We start from the raw sequence: 22,341 nt of genomic DNA, 5'->3' as shown, positions 1-22,341 counted from the left end.
GGTTCAAGTGCTAGTCTTTCGGATGAGACGAAAAACCGAGGTCCCTTCGTGTACACTATATTGGGGTGTGCACGTTAAAGATCCCACGATTGACAAAAGGGTCTTTCCTGGCAAAATTGTATAGGCATAGATAAAAATGTCCATCAAATACCCGTGTGACTTGGAATAAAGGCCGCGAAAGGTGAACATTCGCCTAACAGGCTTGAGGTTTGCTGGTCGATGTGAATGCGTTATATATTGTGTGTAAAAAATGTCTGTTTGTCTGTCTGTCTGTAAAAAAATTCCATTTCACACCTCAGAAATTAATATGTAAAGCGCGGAGAGCACTTGTGGTTCGCGCTATATAAGCTCACCATAATAATAATAATTTTTGACAATCTGTGGTGAATATAACACCTATATTAGGTTGGTTTGAAAATTTCATATTTCTGCTTGATTTAAAGCAGCAGACACTTTTTGACTTAAGTGAAATGAAGACCAAGAGACACAAGAAAGTTAAATCAAAACTGATGAAGTTGACTTTTTATTCATTAAACCCTGTGTGAACAAGTGTGTGTGTTTTCTCGACGAAAGAAACTTTTGTATTTGGGCAGGTAGCTTTTGACCTTGGCTGATTCATTTTGGTGAGTTATGATTGGGTATATTCACCTCACTTACTTTTTAAGCTAACCTACCAGGACAGTAATACAAATACATTTTTTGCAAAATTGCAGTGTTCAACTCCTTGCAAAAAAAGTCAATGAAACTTGATAATTTTCTTCATGAACAGAAGACTTTAAGCCCAAAGAGACCTGTGCAAGAAAATGCGAGAAACATTGTTCTTTTAACTGATAGTTTATGGGTAGAAAAAAACTTTTTGGCCCTTCGTTTTTAACATACTAAAATATTTTACATGTCAAAAGTCATAAAAGTTCTCCTGAAAACCTAGCAACTGTAGTGAATATAACCTTCGCATCTAAAACCCGTATCAAGTAATCAATAACTGAATGTACATGATCACTCATCACTGTTCACACACACAACATCACGTTACACACTCACTGCTTGGAGTTGTCTCCATCACCATACTGTAAGCACTGGACGATGTTGGTATTTCAGCTGCCTCTTGTTTCAGTCTAACAACGTCGCTTTGAACATTGGATGATGTTGGTATTTCAGCTGCTTCTTGTTTCAGTCTAACAATGTCGCTGTGAGCACTGAACGATGTTGGTATTTCAGGTGCCTCTTGTTTCAGCCAAACAACGTCCCTGAAAGCACTGGATGATGTTGGTATTTCAGCTGCCTCTTGTTTCAGCCAAACAACGTTGCTGTCAGCACAGGACGATGTTGGTATTTCTGATGTACGCTCCATCTGCACGTTGACTGTTTTGTCTGTCTTGAAATCTTCTTCACCTGCTGGTGCTGTAACAGAAAATTCAAAAATCTTTTGTAAGTCTCCTGATGATAATGTTTACATACTTTTTCTGAAGGTATGTAAGACAGCATTCCTGAAAGATAGAAATTCACAACTCCCAAAGACAGAAAGATTCTCTTCCTGAAAGAAAAGAAGAGACGTTAACGAAAGACAGAAAAAGGCACACAACTTCTCAGGAAAACAGTTCGGCTCACCATCTCAGATTTTGCAGGTCTTTGCATGGAATACGACCATCTGTCCACTTGGTCACATACCAGAAATGAACAGCGTGGGTAATCCCTGTGCATAGTGGACATAGCTGATGAATCAAATTAAATGTTGTAAATGCAACCACTGGCTTCTCAAGAAATCATTTTATTCAGTGGAACCCCCTTTTTAAGACCCGTTACACACTCACTGCTTGGAGTTGTCTCCATCACCACACTGTAAGCACTGGACGATGTTGGTATTTCTGTTGGACGCTCCATCTGGATTCTCACTGCCTTGAAATCATCATCTGCAGGTGCTGAAACATAAATCTTTTGTAAGTCTTGTGATAAAATGTTCACATACCTTTTCTGAAGGTATAAAAGACAGCATTCCTGAAAGATAGAAATTCACAACTCCCCAAAACAGAAATATTCTCTTCCTGAAAGAAAAGAAGAGAAAGACAGAAAGAAATGTCATTTAAAAGTACACAACAGCTCGGCTCACAATCTCAGATTTGGCAGGTCTTTGCATGGAATACAACCATCTGTCCACTTGAATTAGGAAACAAAATAGAACATAAAACATAGGATTTTACTTGTGAATTCAGAAATAACACCTATAAACCCATTTTTGAAGAAAAATATACATGTACTGACAATGGCAAGGCTCGAACCGGCGACCTCGTGATCTCTAGCTCATTTCACTAACGACTAAGCTAAGAAGGCAAGCTGACTGTTGGGTGAAAAATAGGAAAGTCTAAGCATTTTTAGAACTAACACATCACGCCACACTTTCACAGTGACGTTTCTTTACTTTGACGTAATAGATTGCACAGGGTTCCACATCACGTAGAATTAAGGGTATAATACCCTTTGACCCTCCAAATCACGTAAGAGATGCTCTCAGAAGAGGTATAAAGACGTAACTGTTTTCTTCCAAAGAGGTCAAATAACGTACGAGTCAAACACTGAAAGGGTATAGCCTTTGCTAGTTTACAGGCCGCCTGCTCTACTGAGACCACTAAAGTACACGCCGTGTTCGTGCCACTCCTCTGTCGACACTGACACGCCGTAAAGCAGAGGTTGCCTCCCTTGTCCTCAAACTGCGAGATATCTTAAAACTGATCATCTCGATGGCACTGTTCGCTTTAGCCTATCCGGTGCTGTCGCCTGCTCAAAAAAATGCCTCGCAAAACGCTCTGGGAAAAAAATGACATTTCATGGATACACCGATTGTCACTCATACCCTGTGAAAAATCTGGAAGGGGTATAAAACCCCTTTACTTTTTTTCCTGAAAGGGTATGAATACCCTTGACTTTTGGGGTTGTGTGGAACCCTGATTGCACGAGGCTTTAGAAGAGATCGAGGTTCCAAAACAAGCGTCTTCAATTTAGCTGCCTCGACTGCAGGACATTTTCAGTAAAATACACGTAAGTACAGTATGTAGGATAAACAGAATACTACATAGCTTGCTGTGTTGTACCAGATTTACACTCGTTGCTTTTTTAAATAGTGAACAGCTCGCTTTCGCTTGCAGTTCAATATTTAAAAAAACAACGTGTAAATCTGGTAAGACACAGCAAGCCATGTAGTATTCTCTATTTATATGATAAGGAGTTTCCATGAATTGGATAAAGATTCTTTTTTTTTAAATTGTATAAATCGTTAAGTTGGCCGCATTTGGAATATGGTAATTAGGTATGGTCCCCATTTTTAAAACGGCAATCTATTGCCTTGGATAGAGTTGAAAGAGTGACACGCCTATTAAAGGATTTAAAAGACTTAACATATATATTGAGAGACTGGAGGTGGAAAGGGAAAACTTTTTCAGCTTTGCTGATTATGACATATAAATTGATAAGGCCAGAAATGACATTGACAAGATTTATATTGAACATTGTAAAACAAATTTGAGGAAGAATGTCTTTATTAACAGAACTGCACCCTTTGGAATGCACTTGCACCTTAAAAAAAAAAAAGAACAAAATGTTAACTCCTTCAAAAACCGGTTGGATGATGATATCCAAATTTTAACAGTAAAATTTTAATTTTGATGAGTAATTTATGGAACATCAAAATGATGAATTAAATATTATGAACAAGTAAATGCAGACCAAATGAAAACAAAAATGTTGAAAATATGATGGGGCGATATTCGGCCTTATCCCATTAGTCCGGTGTGGAGAAGCTCTTACCAGCACCCTTGTGAGATATCTTTTTAATTGTCGTTTCTAGATAGTAAAATATGCGCTGAAAACGGTCAGCTATCTGGCCACCTCGAAATAATGTCCCTGGTACCCTTTTAACGCTCCTGAACCACCCCGGGTGGCAATCTCGGGTCGCAACAGAGAGTGTACCCCATTCCGCCCAGAGCCTTAACCGTTAAAGCTAGGAAGACAAGTATTGAACAAGAAAGATGCACAACAACCATGTCTACAATATTTGGTCTCACATTTATATAAAAAATATTGATGACCTTGGAATTCATAGGCTATTTTTAGATTTCTGACCAAAAATCGCCAAAAACATGACAAATTGGTTTTTTTTCTAACCTTAACTTGTTTGTTTGTTTGTTTGCTTAACGCCCAGCCGACCACGAAGGGCCATATCAGGGCGGTCTAACCTTAACTATGAAAGATTTAAAGACGAGTATTGAAGACAAAAGATACAATGGGATATTGGCAACAACATCTGTTCTCATGATTGTACAAAATTGTTGATTGTTATTGCTTTTTGTTTAGTTTTTGTGGATTTCACAAAGCGTACCGATTAAACGGCAACGCGTGTCATTTGACGTAATTTCGTTCAACCGTTGAAGATAGGAAAACAGTTATTGTACAAAAGAGATGCACAACAGCAATGTGAACAATATTTCTTCTCACACTTATTTAAAAAATATTGATGACCTTGGAATTGATAGGCTATTTTTAGATTTCTGACCAAAAATCGCCAAAAACATGACAAATTGTCTTTTTTCTAGGCGAAACTATGAAAGATTCAAAGACAAGTATTGAAGACAAAAGATACAATGGGATTTTGGCAACAACATCTGCTCTCATTGTTGTACAAAATTGTCGATTGTTATTATTGCATTGTTTTAGTTTTTGTGGATTTCACAAAGCGTACCGCTTTACGGCAACGCGTGTCATTCGTCCGATTTTAACTCTAGTTATCCACAAATACACGATAATGATGTGAAGAAATACAACATTAAATACAGTAAAACCTGCGAGCAAAGGACGCTCTTGGGGAGCCTTGCCACTGTCCTTTGTAGCAAGGTGTCCTTTCTTATAAATATGAATGCACCAACATTTTTTTGGGAAAAATAAAACCCAACAGTCGCTGATTCTTTTTTGCCACAGTGATTATTAAAACTCAAAGTTTTGAAGCCCTCAAGTTTTTTTGTTTTTTGTTTTTGTTCAAAGAGAGAGAGAGAGAGAGAGAGAGAGAGAGAGAGAGAGAGAGAGAGAGAGAGAGAGAGAGAGAGAGAGAGAGAGAGAGAGATCGAGATCGAGATCGAGAGAGAGAGAGAGAGAGAGAGAGAGAGAGATGCAATCGGTTTCTTATCTGAAGCAATGGGCCATTCACTGGAAGATTCTTTGATCGAGCAGTTGAAAACCACTCGAAGAGTTCTTCGTTCAACTCATCATAGGTTGTTTTTCTTCTCTTAACACATTTTGCCGTCGATCTGGCACCGGAGTCCCACTGACTGAGAATTTGTGTTCGATCAGCTTTTATGTTGGAAATTTGAGTTTTTCCGCAATTCAGCTCATCAGCAACTTTTCGAACGGTCTTTATGACATTGACTCTCTCTTCTAAAGTCAAAATTTGTCGTTTTGGCATGATGAGACGAAGACGAAGGATGAGTTGAAAATGCATCACAGTACAGAAAGTAGAAACCCGAAATGTTTGTGAGTTCACGGCATCGACCAATGAGCGTGCACCATACAAAAATCAACTTCTTTCAAGTGCTGTCATTGGCTTACAAAATAAGCTTCTCGCGCGTTCACATCGCCAGCGAGATTGTATTTGCAGAACCAAGATGGCGGACCAGCGTCTGCTTCAAGGGTTTGTCCGTTGTTGACAAGTAACAAACCCAATTGGGACCAAAAAAGGGTGTCCGCGTCCGCGCCTTTGAGGTGTTCGCTCTTTTAAGGTGTTTTTGAGAGTAAAATACATCCGTCCTCACTTGAATTGTCTGTTATGCTAAGGTGTCCGCCGAAATAAGGGTCCGCTGGATGCAGGTTTTACTGTATTACGGTTTGGTGTATAAATAGGTACCAGCTGCATGCTTGGGGTTTACCTTGCGATAGAGACGGCATCCTATCCAGGGGAAAGGGAATTTTACTCTTTGCTGTATAACGTTATTGAAATCAGGATTAGCTCTGGTTGAATTGGGCTAGTGTCCCCTACTCGAAGACAGAACGTAACCTTTGTATTCCATTCTTTTTTTCTTTATTTGGTGTTTAACGTCGTTTTCAACCATTCAAGGTTATATCGCGACGGGGAAAGGGGGAGATGGGATAGAGCCACTTGTTAATTGTTTCTTGTTCACATAAGCACTAATAAAAAAATTGCTCCAGGGGCTTGCAACGTAGTACAATATATGACCTTACTGGGAGAATGCAAGTTTCCAGTACAAAGGATTTGATGGATTACAAGACGCACCGTTTTATAAGCCGCACCCCCGACTTTTAACCAAAAAATTGGGACGAGCCACGTATAGGCCGCGTCACTATATTAGCCGCCGTCGGAAAAAATATAATCAGATCGTGTCAATCAATCAAAACAACCAGGCAAACGAAAGTACGGTATTTGGCGAAATCGGCTCCGAGAATAAACAAGTGAAACAAAGAAGAAAAGTGAAAAAGTTTGAAGAAAAATATCACACACACACAATTTGTAACCAACACACACATGTAGTCCCGCCCGGAATAAACTTTTTGGGGATGATTTACGACTTTTGCGCACATTTCAAGCAGACGAAAACACAACATGGCGGCTCTCGCTCCCCCAACTATCGCGAGACACAAAAAAACGAAATCTCGCGCGCGCGAGATCCTGATACATCCGGTGTTTCTCTGTACGCTATCTTGTCACGACGACTTGTTGACAAACGAAGATTCGCGAAAGAAAGAGAAAAGCGCCGAGTCTTGAGTAGAGAGCTAATAAAGGACCGGTAATCGCTAATCGAGCGAAATGAAAATCCGTGGCGACTTCCATTAGGTGAATGCTATTCAAGTTTAGGTAACGTTTTAGCCGCATCTTTTTATAAGCCGCAATGCGATTTTTTTTGAAAAAAAGTCGCGGCTTGTAGTCCGTCAAATACGGTAACATTTCTTACATACTGCTTGACTAAAATCCTTACAAACATTGACTATATTCTATACAAGAAACGCTTAACAAGGGTAAAAGGAGAAACAGAACCGTTAGTCGCCTCTTACGACATGCTGGGTAGCATCGGGTAAATTCTTTCTCGTCCCAATATGGGACACCCCCTAACCAGCGGGGGAAGTCTTATAAAAGCAATCTGTTGTACTGTATAGCCACTACGTCTTATAAAAGCAATCTGTTGTACTCTATAGCCACTACGTCTTACATTAGCAATCTATTGTACTGTATAGCCACTACGTCTTATAAAAGCAATCTGTTGTACTGTATAGCCACTACGTCTTACAAAAGCAATCTGTTGTAGTGTATAGCCACTACGTCTTATAAAAGCAATCTGTTGTACTGTATAGCCACTACGTCTTATAAAAGCAATCTGTTGTACTGTATCGCCACTCAAAAATTTTAGTAATAAATTTTCATTTGATTAATATACTTACCCAACTCACATATAGCAATTAACCCTAGTTCAGTGCTGGTAACGCTGTACGCGTCCCCTTGGTAACAAGGAAGGCGCCTCTAAAAAAAGAGTGACATGAGACCCGTAAGGGTGTCTAAGCCAGCCCGGAAACGAGACTGCCTTCCGTATGCGCGCGCATACACCGCCATATGCAATTCATTCTAAAGCGAAGCCCAACTCACTCCTTTTTTAGACCCAAACACCCACCACAGCGGGGAGGCGGGAGGGAATAAACGATGTGAGTTGGGTAAGTATATTAATCAAATGAAAATTTATTACTAAAATTTTTGATTAAATTACATATCTTACCCAACTCACATATAGCAGATTGCTACTATAGGTGGCGGGTATATAGAGAAATCATGAAATTAGAACCTGTTCCAAGGCTACCATAACCGGTAACGCGGAACTGCCGTCCTGTCCCAAGACGTCTCTGAGGGAGAGGTTAATAAAAACCTCCTCAGACCGCCCGTAAGCCGACTCCAGTACTTCAGCCAAACGGCCCGACCAGAGGACTGTCAAAGAGGAGGCCCAAGGCCTTGCCTCATACGGTGAGAGGCAAAACTGCCCTAACATCTCCAGACTGTGTTAATCACCAGGTAAGCACCTGTCTGATCAAAGTGGAGACTCACTTGGTTAAATAAACTTTCGCAATATCCTTACACCTTGCTGTGCTAAGTGATATCATAAAAGCTTCAGATTTTCTGACCCAATGCCGAGTCCGTGACAGGTACCTTCTGAGAGTCCTCACGGGACAAATAACCACATCAAGCTCCCCAGGAGCAAGAGTCCAGTGTAGCAGTCCATCTAGGTAAGGTTGACTTCAAAAAGTCATACCCCTACCAGAGTAGATAGACCTGTACCCACCCTAAAACAGTGTTTAACGTCATTTCCAACCGTTCAAGGTTAAATCAAGACGGAGACGAAAGATAAGGCAAATGGCCTTTAAATCAACGATCTAACAAGGTCCGTGAAAGTCAGAAAATTTTTCGAAAATCGAAATATTAAAAGAGCCAAACCTGACTCTAAAGGAGCCAAAATCTTGCTTCCTGAATTGAAAATACAATTGGAAGCTGGTTTTCCCCGTTTTCCGCATAAAAGCCAAGGTAGAATCACGATGGAGATGAAAGATAAGGCAAGTAACCTTTGATTCAATGATCTAACAAGATCCGTGCAAGTCGGAAAAAACTTCGAAACCCGAAAAGTTTTAATTGACTAAACGTGACTCTAAAGGAGCCACACCCTTGCTTCATGAATTGAAAATGCAACTCGAAGCTTGTTTTCCATTTTTGCTTAAATGCCAGAAAATTTCGAAGGAACCCAAAAGCCATAGATCAGTCTTTCTTGAAAAGATGTCCATATTCAAAATAGCCAGAAAGTATGCTTACTCCCACTTCTCACAGAAGCTACTAGAGTAAGCTTGGCCGTTTTCCGTGTAGATCCGCCAGGCTAGCCTTGAAACGGGTTAAAGCAACGCTGCACCAAGCCGTACCAAAGTGACAGAAATTACATAAAGTCTTAAAAATAAGACATGAAAGAAAAACGGAAACCCAGAATAGGTGGATCGCCACCTCATTACACGTAGAGAAGAGGAGTTCATTCCGTAAGAAATAAGCGCTTCGAACCAAGCCAGTCTAAGTGACAAGCGAACAAACACGCCCAAAACCCCTATAAAGACTCTGAATCAAATCCAGAGTTGAGGCGGAAGCCCCTAAGTATCCCAAGAATATCCTTACAGAAGACATCCGTGTAACTGGAATGTGAGAAAGCAAAGACGCCTTCTTGCCAGCCTTAAGAGGTCTGGAACCAAGATAGCAAAGACCCGTACTGTGCGACCAACAGGTCGCCAAAACGATCTATGAGAAAGATCCTGTGAAAGCGAGGGTATAGAGCCAAAAGCTAAAGTAGATAACAGCCAGCCTGAAGCTTTTCGTTTGGAAACAAACGACAGCCAAGGCCTGCCTTGCGCTTCCCTTTTACCGTGAGCGTCTCTTAGATAGATAAAAGCCCGCGTGCATAGAAGGGGTCTCAAAAAGAGACCTTTCAAACAAGAAAGAGATTAAAGCCTAGCCAAAAGAACAAAACTTTAAAGGCAGAGGCTTACCCTCAGGTAAAAAACCGGCAAAGTTAACTCCTTTGTATCTGCGTCCTGTCAGACCACAAAGATATCCAGTTAGAACGTAACCACCCAGGCGAGAGTAAAAGCGCGTTTTGTTCAAACGAGCCCATCATAAAAACCCGAAGCCACAAACTCCCCGAGCTAGGAGATCTTGATCTTACAGACACTTTCTCCTAGCTATCCAAATCCAGATGGATTTTAGCCAAACCCGAGGGCGGTTCCGTAGAACAAAAACAGAGAACCTAAGTTCTTAAGTTTGGAGTTAACCGAAGCCTACAGAAAGCGCTCCGCGAGTGACACGCTCTTAAGCGTAAGACACAAGCTAAAGCAACGCCGCCGCAGGTATAAAGTCGAACGTTGTCTACACAGGTAGTGGTGACAAAGAAGACTCGCTTGTGAAAACTCCACAAGTACAAAAAACCCCGCCAGAGGATCTAAGAACTTAACACTCAAAGATTCTCCTCAGAAGGCTCAAATCAACCTCAAAATGCCGCGAACAGCGACACAGCTGAAGTATAAGCCTCCCCTCGTTCAAAAGCATCATAACAATCATCGAAATGATGAGAACCAGTCACCAATCCCGATAAGGCAATACTTGCCAAAAATCGGAAAAGTTTTGAAAAAATTCAACACCGGAACTCCATGACCAAAACTCCATCCACCTGTCTCCTTCCAGCGGGAAAACTGGAAAAGGAAGTGGACACAGCCTGAATAACAGCAAAGGAACCGCAGCGACGGAACCGACAGCCAAAGGCTGAAAGGTGCCGACTACCAACACCCCAGTGTTAACGGTAGAAGGCTATCCCATCCTGTACCGGAAGCCACAGCCACAAAAGCGGAAGCGAACCGGCCGTGGATTAGTAAACATCAGAACCCACAGGTAGCATAAAAACACACCGGACGATCCCGTAGTCCTCAAACCATTTCAGCTGCGAGCACCACTGCACTTGCTAACATGAAACGGAACCTAAAATCAGGGCTCTTCAGTAATGCGTAAGCACCTTCATCTGAACAGCCGTCAAGCACAACCGTGCAATCCGGAAGCTGACTCCCTGTTTGACTTAACTGTCCAACAAAGAACCAGCCCTCCGTTCGCTACCTGCCCCCCGTTCCTGTCAAAACCTAAATGCCGTTTTCCACTGACCAGGCCACTGCGCTGGACAACTTAAACGGCAAGTTAAGCTGGGTGTCACCCACCACCGTGGACACACCCTCACAATCCTCTCCTTCCTACTTGGTTACAAAGTTAGGAAGGTGACCCCCAGAGAGACTTGCATGGTCAATCCAAGAATCACTCAGACCAACAACCTCCTGCCCCCAGGGCGGAAGCTTACGTTGCCCAGCCACGAAAATGCGTGCCACATTCCTCCTGCGAACGTACACCACTTTCACCGGAGAACCCGGCTACACGCGGCCAATTGCCAACTCCAGGGCAATGGACAACAAATCCAGGAAGCTGAAGAGAACATCCTGTTCCTCCGAACTTCCAGAAGTCGGAACCAGATAGAGGTAGAGTAAGTTACCCCTTTGTTCTCAACCACCCCTTCCGGTCAAAACTTAAATGCCGTTTTCCGCCGCCCACGTCACTGCGCTGGACAACTTGAACGGCAAGTTAAGCTGGGTGTCGTCCATCCCCGTGGACGCACTCGTTATCCTTTCCTTCATGCTCGCAATGGCAATCAGGAAGGTGACCCCCGGAAAGACGCTCCCGGCCAAGCCGTTCGCGGTCGATCCCAGAATCACCAACTTCCACAATACCTAAATGCCGTTTTCCGCTGCCCACGTCACTGCGCTGGACAACTTGAACGGCAAGTAAGCTGGGAGTCGTCCACCACCGTGGACGCCCCCTCGTTAACCTCTCCTTCATGCTCGCAATCGCAATCAGGAAGGTGACACCCAGAAAGACACTCCTGGTCGATCCAAGCACCACCTAGTTTCGCACACAGTGCCTAAATGCCGTTTTCCGCTGCCCACGTCACTGCGCTGGACAACTTGAACGGCAAGTAAGCTGGGAGTCGTCCACCACCGTGGACGCACCCTCGTTAACCTCTCCTTCATGCTCGCAATCGCAATCAGGAAGGTGACACCCAGAAAGACACTCCTGGTCGATCCAAGCACCACCTAGCTTTGCACACAGTAAACCAGTCGTCTTGCACTACCATGCAATCCGAAAGCTGACTCCCGTACTGACACCATTGTCTAGCAGAGAACCAGCTTTACTGTCTACCCCCCGCCCAGAGGGCGGGGTCGGAAGCCACACACACTCGCCCCCGTCCCCAGACTGAGCAGAGTGCAGTGGAACTTCCTTACGTGTACCAGGGCTCTTACTCCCCACTGAAAGGCCGCCAAAGCGGGTTGAGTCAGCCGAGAGATAAGAACTTTCGCCCGGCCGCCATGCGCCTGAGGCTACTCGCTCCTGACCACGTGCCGAGTTTTGGCCGGAGAACCCGGTTACTAACTCAGCAGACATACCTTGTGTACGAGACGGAACGCCGGAATGCGAACCCAAAAGCGGACACGGCACAATCTCCTCATCCTGAGAGGCATGCACCTCCGCTCTCGTGACTGTAGTGGCAGGAGACGAGCGAACGCTGGCAAGCGAAGAGACGCCAGCCACACCCGAGGGAAGAGAACGAAGCTCCGCTCTCGTCGAAGTAATCTCGGCCGCTAAAGTAGACACCTGCGAACTAAGAGATAACAACAAAGCAGCAACATCAGCGGATGCCAACCCCGGCACCACAGGGGGAGAATCCCCCTTAGCAGGTTTATTCACGTGAGCGGTCTTGTCAACCGGCTTAGCCGACAAAATGGCCGCTGTCTTGTCTACCGGCTTAGCGGGCAAATCAACAAACACATCAAAAGATTTTTTGCAAGAGTATCTTCACCAGAAACGGATTGTTTAGTCTTCCTAGAAGATTCTTTAGAAGAAGTGGGCGCAGCAGCTACCTTTTAGGCGTACACCTCTTCTTGGCATTGTCGGCCATGACACAACAAAGACTCACGAAAAATTTTTGAAAAAAATTTTGCAAGTCCAAAAAGCGGCCAACAACGCTGCCAAAATCAAGAATAAACAAGAACGACCTCACCCCAACAGCAGTAGAGAAGTCCAGATGCAAGAAGATACCAAGAGGAACAACAAAGTCAAAAGACTAAGTCAAAACGGCTGAAACAGCCGGAGCGTACATCAAATGCGACCAGTCTCACTGGCGCTGAGCTTTGGAATGAATTGCATATGGCGGTGTATGCGCGCGCATACGGAAGGCAGTCTCGTTTCCGGGCTGGCTTAGACACCCTTACGGGTCTCATGTCACTCTTTTTTTAGAGGCGCCTTCCTTGTTACCAAGGGGACGCGTACAGCGTTACCAGCACTGAACTAGGGTTAATTGCTATATGTGAGTTGGGTAAGATATGTAATTTAATACGTCTTATAAAAGCAATCTGTTGTACTGTATAGCCACTACGTCTTACATTAGCAATCTATTGTACTGTATAGCCACTACGTCTTATAAAAGCAATCTGTTGTACTGTATAGCCACTACGTCTTACAAAAGCAATCTGTTGTACTGTATAGCCACTACGTCTTATAAAAGCAATCTGTTGTACTGTATAGCCACTACGTCTTACAAAAGCAATCTGTTGTACTGTATAGCCACTACGTCTTATAAAAGCAATCTGTTGTACTCTATAGCCACTACGTCTTACAAAAGCAATCTGTTGTACTGTATAGCCACTACGTCTTACAAAAGCAATCTGTTGTACTGTATAGGCACTACGTCTTACTTCTTCTTCTTCCGCGTTCCCGAAACTACGTCTTACAAAAGCAATGTTTGCGGAATATGGCAGGGGAATTATTGGCCTATTCAGTCGATCGTATGTTTCAACATAAACTGCCTTATCGTTGTTACAGTTAAAATGAGCTGCGAACAAAGGCATTTTTCTTTTTCTTAGTGATGTGCTGTTTACAAAGCTTCACTTACTGTAAACTATTTTGTCTACAAGCTTATCCTGCAGTGTCAACCTGGTTTAAATTTATTTATTTTATCTCTCTCTGCTTTTTCTTCAAAAGACAAAATCCAAAATTTTAATAATAAATTTTCATTTAATTAATATACTTACCCGAATCACATTAGCATTGAGTCACCTGAGATGCTTATCACTGAAAAACGCTTACCCGGCTAAAGAATTTAAAGGGAAGCAACCCCATCACCAAAACGAAAGTGAAAGTAGCTTTGGTAATGGGCCAGTACACCGGGAGTTACCTCCCATACGGGTGTATGCCACGTCACTTCCTCTAGGAACACGTGCCTATTATCATACGGCTTTAAAAAATCTTAAAACCATAAGCGGGGCAGGTGGGAGGGAATACAGTATGTGATTCGGGTAAGTATATTAATTAAATGATAATTTATTTAGGAAATTTTCCATTTAATATCATATTCTTACTCCGAATCACATTAGCAGATAACATCAACAAGGCGGTGGGCTAGAAATGAATCAAAACTCACCATCAAGTTCTGGACAGGAACTGGCCTGCTGCTATGAGCGCTGGAAGGCCTCTGGAGCCATCCTGTCGAAGAGCTGTGACGTCCCGAAGATAAAAGTTTATGAAAACATCTTCGGAACGCCAATACGCAGTTGTCAGCACCTCCTCTAGACGTCTGGAGCGCAGAACTGCCAGAGAGGATGCCCACGCCCTCGTCTCATGGGCTCGGGCCGAGTCAAGTGGCAAGGAGGGCATAACCCCCCCCCTCTTTGTGCGCCTCCACTCATAAGCCTGCTTGATGAGCGAGGACACCCACCGGGCCAACGTTACCTTCGACAAATCTTTCTCGCGCCTAGTAAGGAGAGAGATAAACAACAACTTCTGAGAACTAGACCGAATCGGCTGAGTCCGGGCTAAGTACAGACGAAGTGCCCTCACAGGGCAATTGACCGAATCGGGGTCACCCGGGGCCAACGCGCTGGTCAGAGCCTTAACTCTAACCAGCGGAGAGGCCTGCCCCGGAGACTGATTCTTGGCCAGGAAATCAGGCCGGAAACGCAAAGATGCGGAACCGTCCGGCTCAAAGGAGATATCTCCAGGCTGACCCGACAGGGCGTGGACCTCGCTACCCCGTCGGGCCGTAGCCAACAAAAGGAGAAACAGCGCTTTGCGAGTGACATTGAACAGACTGGCCTCGCTTAAAGGCTCAAAATCCGCAGAACGAAGGAATTCCAGGATTAAAAACAAGTCCCACTTGGGAGCGGGCAAACGAGCTTTAGCTTCCTTAAGAGCAGCCCCTTTAATGACTGCAGCTATAACGCCCCCGACTCGAACAGAACGACCAATCTGCTGAAGAGTCGCCGAGATAGCGGAGCGCCGGACCCTCAACGAGGAGACTGAGGCGCCCTGTGAAGACATGAAAGAGAGGTGGTTAGCGACCTGAATAGAGCGCGGAGCCACCGAACTCACCCCTCTAGCTGAACACCAGGCAGTCCATGCCTTCCAGTGGGAAGCATAAACTGAAGAGGTGGACGCTCTATGCGAGCGAGCCACCAAGTCCAGAGTCAAAGACGACGCCCCAGAGCGCTTCAGCGAGTCCCGAACAACTTCCACACGTGAAGCTTCAGAAGACTGGGCTCCTCGTGTGGAATGCCTGTTCGGGGCTGCACTAGTTCCCCTCGCACGAGTGCGAGAGGAATGGGGGGCCCTTGGGCAAGCCGAAGAAGATCTGGAAACCAGACCTGCGACGGCCACAGAGGAGCGACCAGAAGAAGAAGGGCCGGCTCCTCCATCTCCGCTTTCCGGATTACTCGGCTGAGTAACGGAAAGGGAGGAGTCTGAAGATCTGTATGTGCCCCCCAACCCTCCCTGGACGCATCTGTAAAGAGGTCCAGGTCGGGGAGGGGCACGACGATCGGAACACCTCTGCAGACCCACTCCGTGTGCAACCACGGAAGGGTCGCAGACTGGAACCATCCCTGCAAAGGGATGAGGGCGTCCCAGTCCACCAGAGGAGAGTCCACAAACGGCTTCAGCGCGAACTGAAGCGGACATTTGTGGACCCGGCCCAGTGAAACCAGAAGAGCCATAGACTCCATCTGCCCCAAGATGGAGGCGAGCGAGCGGATGGAAGCCATCAGGAGAGGTAAAGTGGAGCGAATCTGAGCTTGGAGCTTGTCCACCCTTCTCTGAGAAGGCTGGACAGTCCAAGCGACCGTGTCGAAAGACATCCCCAGATAAGTGAATGTCTGTGACGGGGTCAGCTCCGACTTTACCCGGTTGATCGAGAACCCCAACCAGTTGGATTCTCGAAGAACCGTCAGGGTATCCTGCGAACAGCCGCTCTGGGACTGGTTCATGATGAGCCAGTCGTCCAGATAAGCCCGCAGACGGATACCCTGGGACCTCACCAGTGCACAGACCTGTCTCACCACCATGGTGAAAATCCACGGTGCGAGAGACAGCCCGAAAGGGAGTGCGCGAAACTGGTAGATCTGATCTCCCCACCGGAAACGAAGCCATTTCCGGTCGGTCGGATGCATAAGAATGTGAAAGTATGCGTCCGTGAGATCGATCGAGGTCACCCAGTCTCCTGGGCGGAGAGAGTCTCGGACAGAGGCTGGCGTCTCCATCTTGAATTTTATCTCCCTCAAGAAAGTATTGAGGAGAGATAAATCCAACACGGGACGCCATCCTCCTGATGCTTTGGGAACAGCGACCAGACGCCCGTAAAATCCCAGGGAGCTGTGGACCCGAACTCTCTCCACCGCGCCCTTCTGCTCCAGGGAGGCAATTTCCGACTGCAAGACGGGACGTGCTTCCTGCGAGAAGGGGGGCTTGAACCGCGGAGGCACTCGGGTAAGAGGCGCCTTTTCCTCCCGCCAGAGTAGACGGAAGCCCGAACTCACCACTCCCACAATCCATTGGCTGTCTACTACCGACATCCAACGAGAAAGTGCCCGGGAGGGGCCTCCCGCCATCACCAAGGTGGAGGGCGGGAGGGAGGTGAGATCGGGAGCGCTTCATTGGGGGTGTGGCTTACTTCCAGAGCCGCCACGCCCCCTCCCCGATGCCGTCCTCTTCTTCCCACCACGAGCGGCCGGCGAAGCCTGCCGCTTCTGAGCTGGCTTGGGGTTAGACGATGTCTGAGCCTGCTTCTGTTTAGAAGGCTGAGACTGTTTCACCCCCTTCAGAGTGTAGTCAAGGAACTGACTGTCCTTGTTTGACTGAATCTCCTTCTGTCTGGCATCCAGTGCCAGCGGACAGAAGAGAGACTCCTCTGAGACCGGGGAGACTCTCAAGGTCTCCCTAGTAGCCAGCTCCGTGAATTGGGACTGCGAGAGGAAGAGATCCCTCCTGCAGAGTACCGCTTGGGTGTACTGCAGGGAGGAAAGACGCAATTGTTCCTCATTGACCTTGGCCAATGCGGTCAAAAGCGCAGAGACATCGTCCGCATTCTGTTCTTCACTGAGAGTGAAAGGAACTAGCGAATCGGTCAATGCCCGAGAAAGAGCCCGAACGAGAGTCTCCGCAATGGAGGACAGTTCGATCTGCCGACGTCCAACCTCCTCAGCAGAGAGGAGGGAAGCCTCGGAAACCGGCAAAACCGAATCACGCTTGATCGGTTTAGCCAGAAGAGGCAGCAATTCCCGGGAAACCGGAAGGGTAGCCCTAGGGAGTGCAAAAGACGCCAGCCAATTCTGGCTCTGATTGGGCATGCCAAGCTTCCTATTGGCCGTAGGCACGAAGGAAGAGGCTTGGGCAGCTGAAGCCACCCACTGCTGAGCTGATTCCGGAACTGGACCAAAAGGAAGCAGTAACGGAACAGGCACTGGCCGAATACCACTCCCCGCATGTGCTGGACGAACCAGTGAATGCGAAAGTTGGTAAGCCACTGACGGAGACTCGGCGAACCGGAAGGAAGAAACATCCTCCTGTGCCGGCCGGAAGTCCGCCATGGCAGAAGGAACGAATGATGCGGAAGAGTCCGCAGCCACCACCCCTTCAGGAAAATAACGAGACGTTACTTCCGCCGCGACGTCAAGAACAGACTTGAGCTTCGACGGAAACACGCCCCGCGACTCCTCGCTGACCACTGATGGAGCATCAGAATAGTCACACGTGGAACCATGACCGAAGTCACCAGTTCCGGAAGCAGAAGCATGCCCTGGCAAACCGGAAACCGGAAAAGCCTGAGCACTAACGTCATCCTGCCGCCCAAAACCCTGTGAAGGTAAAGGGTAAGCAGGACGACCATCCGCAAAAACCGGAGCTGGATGAGCTGACGTCACTCCCCCGACTGAGTGGAGTGATGCCTGCTCAAGCCTAGGCGCTTGAAAGCCGGAAGGCGCACGCTGTAATCCACTATCTGGTATCCGGAAGGAACCACCAGAAGAGGAAGAAGCGTTTCCGGCCGAAACCGGAAGTGTAGTCAACGGAACCGCAAAATGCGGAAGTGAAGACTGCACTGGTTGACTTCGCGATCCGGAAGGACCGGAAGTCAGTGAATACTCCATCCTGCCGCGACCGCCGTAGCGTGCCGGAGCGGACGGATCATCACTTCCGGCAAGTGCCGGAAATGCGGCAGTCGAAACCGACTGCCGCCGCTGTTCGAACAAGTCCGGGGCCTCGTAGGTTATCGCCGGAAATGAAAGATCAGCAAGGTATCGGTCGTGACCCGATGCGAAAGAGCTGTCCCCCGAAGGAGAACGTCCAGGCGCCTCACGAGGGCTATCGGACCAGCTCTGCTTACCAACCGACGCTGAAGAGGGAGGACGCTGCTCCAAGCCGGAAGTGGAGGACAAAGACACGGAAGCCAATGCCCGGACGTCACTGCCAGATGCCGGAAACGCCGAACTGCTGGCGACGGAACGCTGAAATTCTGCCTGCACCAAGCTGCGGATTTCTGGAACCAGTGACTTTAACAGAGAGGAAACCAACGCACCTTGACCAGGTGCTAACAAAGAAGACGAAGTCTCCGATGTAGAGACAGGTGCAGAAGTAACAGTAGCGCTAGGCGCCGCAAAAGAAGCAGAAGTAGTAACAGCGCTAGGCGCCGAAATTGGTACAGCCAACAAAGTGTTACGCTCTTGGTCTGTAACAAGTAACGTTGCTTTGGAAGAGGAAGACTTAGCCTTAATTTTCCCCTTGGGGTCCGACTTGCCACGGCGCTTGTCTGAATCAGACATGTTGACAACAACACGTGGCAACGCGAAAAAATTTACTGAAACATAAGTCTAAACGACTGGAAAATTCAGTAAACACACGCACTAATGCGTTAACAAAATACTATAGCTAAACTTGCCCCACAAGCAGAGGCACGGAGAGCTACAAACAAAGTCACACGAGCTAGAAAACTAACTCACACAACAAAATGGCGACACGCAAGACACTGACACAAACGTCAACAACACGTGGCAAAGTAAAAAGATTTACTGAAACGTAAGTCAAAACGACTGAAAACACAGTAAACACACACGCTTACGCGTCAACAAAATACTAAAGCTACACTTGCCCAAACAGAAAGAGGGCACGCAGAGCTACTAGCAAAGTCACACGAGTTAGCTAACTAACTCACACAACAAAATGGCGAAACACGCAAGTCACTGACACACAAGTCCGTAAAAAACGGACAACGTACAGTAACGAAACAGCGCAAACAACCAACAACAAACGGGAACGAGCTCACCAAACTGTAGGCAAGGCGAGCAGACAAGCTGGGTAACGTGGCCGGCGGGTGTCACTCAAACACACAAGGTCAGCCACAGAGCGTCAAAAAGTGAACCGTCCTCTCCGAGGTGAAAAAGACGTATGATAATAGGCACGTGTTCCTAGAGGAAGTGACGTGGCATACACCCGTATGGGAGGTAACTCCCGGTGTACTGGCCCATTACCAAAGCTACTTTCACTTTCGTTTTGGTGATGGGGTTGCTTCCCTTTAAATTCTTTAGCCGGGTAAGCGTTTTTCAGTGATAAGCATCTCAGGTGACTCAATGCTAATGTGATTCGGAGTAAGAATATGATATTAAATTATCTTTACATAGGTTTTGTTAACTCATTCGCTGCGCAGCTAAATTTCCCCTGTGTTCCCTGCCAACGCGCGATTTAGAGCCATTTTGAAAAAATTATTAAAAATCAACAACACAAGATAACCTTACATACCTTATGTTTTTGCAAAGTTTGAAACTTACTCTTTTAGAAAATATATGAAACATTTGAAAGTACATACCTTTTGTTGTCTTCATATCCACGCAAAATATCCAATTTGAAGCAAAACAAAAAAACTTTCTACGTCATGGGTTCATCATACACAATGTCATGATCGACACTTGCATTGCCCGAATCATCACCCAAATGATCGTCCATTGGCACAAAATCGTCACCAGAATCTAAAATATCATCTCCACTATCATCATCACTGAGGTCAAGATCAGAACCGTACTGAATAACACGTTCTAGCACTCTTTTCAAGTTACTACGTCTCAGCAGAACGATCCGCCATCTTGGAAAAGTCAAAACACGTGGGTCGCACACCGTCAACAAAATTTTTATTAATCCCAACAATTTAAGGGAAGGAACTGTTTACAGTGAATGGTACCACTGTAGACAGATAGAAGTTCATTGCAGGGGTTGTTTCCCTTGGTCAGCAGGACCGTTTACACCGTTAAAAATTCGTGATATCCGTCGGAACTCAAGTGCCGGCACGCAGCCAACGCTAAACACAGGTGTCGGAATTCCAGTTCCGACGCGCAGCGAATGAGTTAAAACTAAAGTAACAGTAACACACCTAAAAAATGTCACTTTAACAATTAAAGATAGCAGTCTTCAGCACGGCACATTGCTTCAGCAGGTTGTAGACTGAGGATGTTGCATTTGTTGTTTTAGTGTTAGATAGGTTTGGTTAACCTTACCGTATGGCTGTGGTTCCGTCATGTGCCAGTACTGCGGTGTCTCTTCTGCAACATCAATCTCTATCTTGAAGTCAGACAGAATTGCTGTGTCTCCTTCCTCCATGCTGCAGTGAGAAGCTGCATGTACCTGTCTGGTCACTGGTCAAGGCCTTGGTGGTTCCCCACTGTTCACAGTTCAAGGCGTTACTGTAGAAAAAGAACAAAAAATGTGGTACATGTATTTGAAGAAAACGAGGATGAAATGGTGCAATGGTTATTCTGCTTGCACTTGCAGTAAAATAAAAATCCATGGCAGCTGGTCGTTATGGTAATTCTTCCCACACCACATCACAACCACCAAAATAGCACACGAACATCTGAACAGCCAATTTCAATTTTTCAAGGGAAAAAATCGAACAAGTTTGTCTTTCAAAAGTTTCTTGTATACACAAAGTACAAAAATGGCACGCGCCCCTCAGTAATCACTATATGCAAAGTAATCATTGTATGCAGAAATTAGCGATAAACAGGTGAAATAAGGCAAAAGCTATATGCACTAAGAATAAGAATAAGAATACTTTATTATCTCATAGAGAAATTCAGGCGTGGTACATAACAATAGTACAAACAAGACATTGATTTTACATAAAACATATAGCACTATATAACAGGGCAGGTTATAGAAACACCTTCCACATACCTCTCTGGACATTCCTTGCATTGTTCTTACGCATTCAGACATGAACACATCCGAGTGTTTACAGGATTGCTAGGTCTGTATACACTCCGACAACGAAGAGCTTTGTTACAACTCTTTTGTCAATGAAATGCCCCCTAACTAGTCATTAGGAAGTAGCCAATGAAAAACCAATATATGATGTATTGACTTCCGCTATCTCTTTTTTGGAGTGTCGAGGGTTGGCAAATAATGTACATTTACATAGTATACTTCCACTTGTGAGTCACAAAGTGTGTTCCAAACTGCCGTGCAACAACAGTTTTTGTGTGTGTTACTGTTTGTGTTTTGTTTGTGTATGTCCCAAGCGTACTTTGATATGTATACAATGAATCGACAATGAATGGCGTCGCCAGAATGACAATCTGCATGTTGATGTGGTTGTCTGATCTTTGATGTACACTCAGAGAATGAAATCTACATTATATTATAATTAAAGTCCATGGAGCATCAGGTTTTTTAATTGTTTTGCACCGACTATACGCACTTGGAGCGTATAGTAGTATACAGGGGGAAGAGTCCTGTATACACTCCAGCGTTTTTGACACCACTTTGGAACACCTAGAGCTACATCATATTTTCCAAAACACACAAGACAAGTCAACATCCCACAATGCAATAGCAATTAGCAGTAATCTTGAACTTTAGTGTGTTAAATTCATAACTCAGAAGCATCTAAGCCTCAAAATTTGCAAAACCTGCACTTGTAAGTATAACAATTCATTTTTAGATCCCTTTGATGTCACGGAATGAACTGTATCTTTGTGTACAATTTTACAAATGCATTTCGTTTACATGCGTCAAACTCAAAGATGGAATTATGATTATCCGTGAATTCCGACAGGGGATATAAAGTTCTTTGTCGTGTATATGATGTCGCATGGTTGAAAGCGTAAGCTTTCTTGCGTCATTTTCTTCGATCAAACAACCAAATTAATCAATTATGCTAAAGTTTGGAGCTCAATCCGTCAATTAATTTCACGACAAAATAATGTTCTTTGGCTTGTAACAAAAATAAGTAAAGAATGCCACTGAATTCTGAGCTATGAATTTAACACACCAAAGCATATCAAAATACTCATTTAAACCAACCTCGCTTCAACAAAACAGTTTTACAATCTTTCGATTTACAAGCTTTTCAGATACCATGCTAAAACTAGCAC

General features: G+C 45.3%; 1 long non-coding RNA gene across 1 annotated transcript; it reads right to left on the bottom strand.

Moving 5' to 3' along the window:
• Positions 1–1,811: 1,811 nt before the first annotated feature.
• LOC138950647 (uncharacterized) lies at positions 1,812–22,087 on the bottom strand. Its single transcript, XR_011450758.1, has 3 exons — positions 21,666–22,087; positions 20,464–20,649; positions 1,812–1,919 (listed from the first exon to the last, which is right to left on the bottom strand). It is a non-coding gene; the product is annotated as an uncharacterized lncRNA (long non-coding RNA).
• Positions 22,088–22,341: the final 254 nt, after the last annotated feature.

This window comes from Littorina saxatilis, linkage group LG16 (assembly GCF_037325665.1).
Source record: "Littorina saxatilis isolate snail1 linkage group LG16, US_GU_Lsax_2.0, whole genome shotgun sequence".
In the NCBI taxonomy this organism is placed as follows: domain Eukaryota; kingdom Metazoa; phylum Mollusca; class Gastropoda; order Littorinimorpha; family Littorinidae; genus Littorina; species Littorina saxatilis.
The sequence above is the reverse complement of the archived record's forward strand: the minus strand, read 5'-3'. Positions and strand labels throughout refer to the sequence as shown.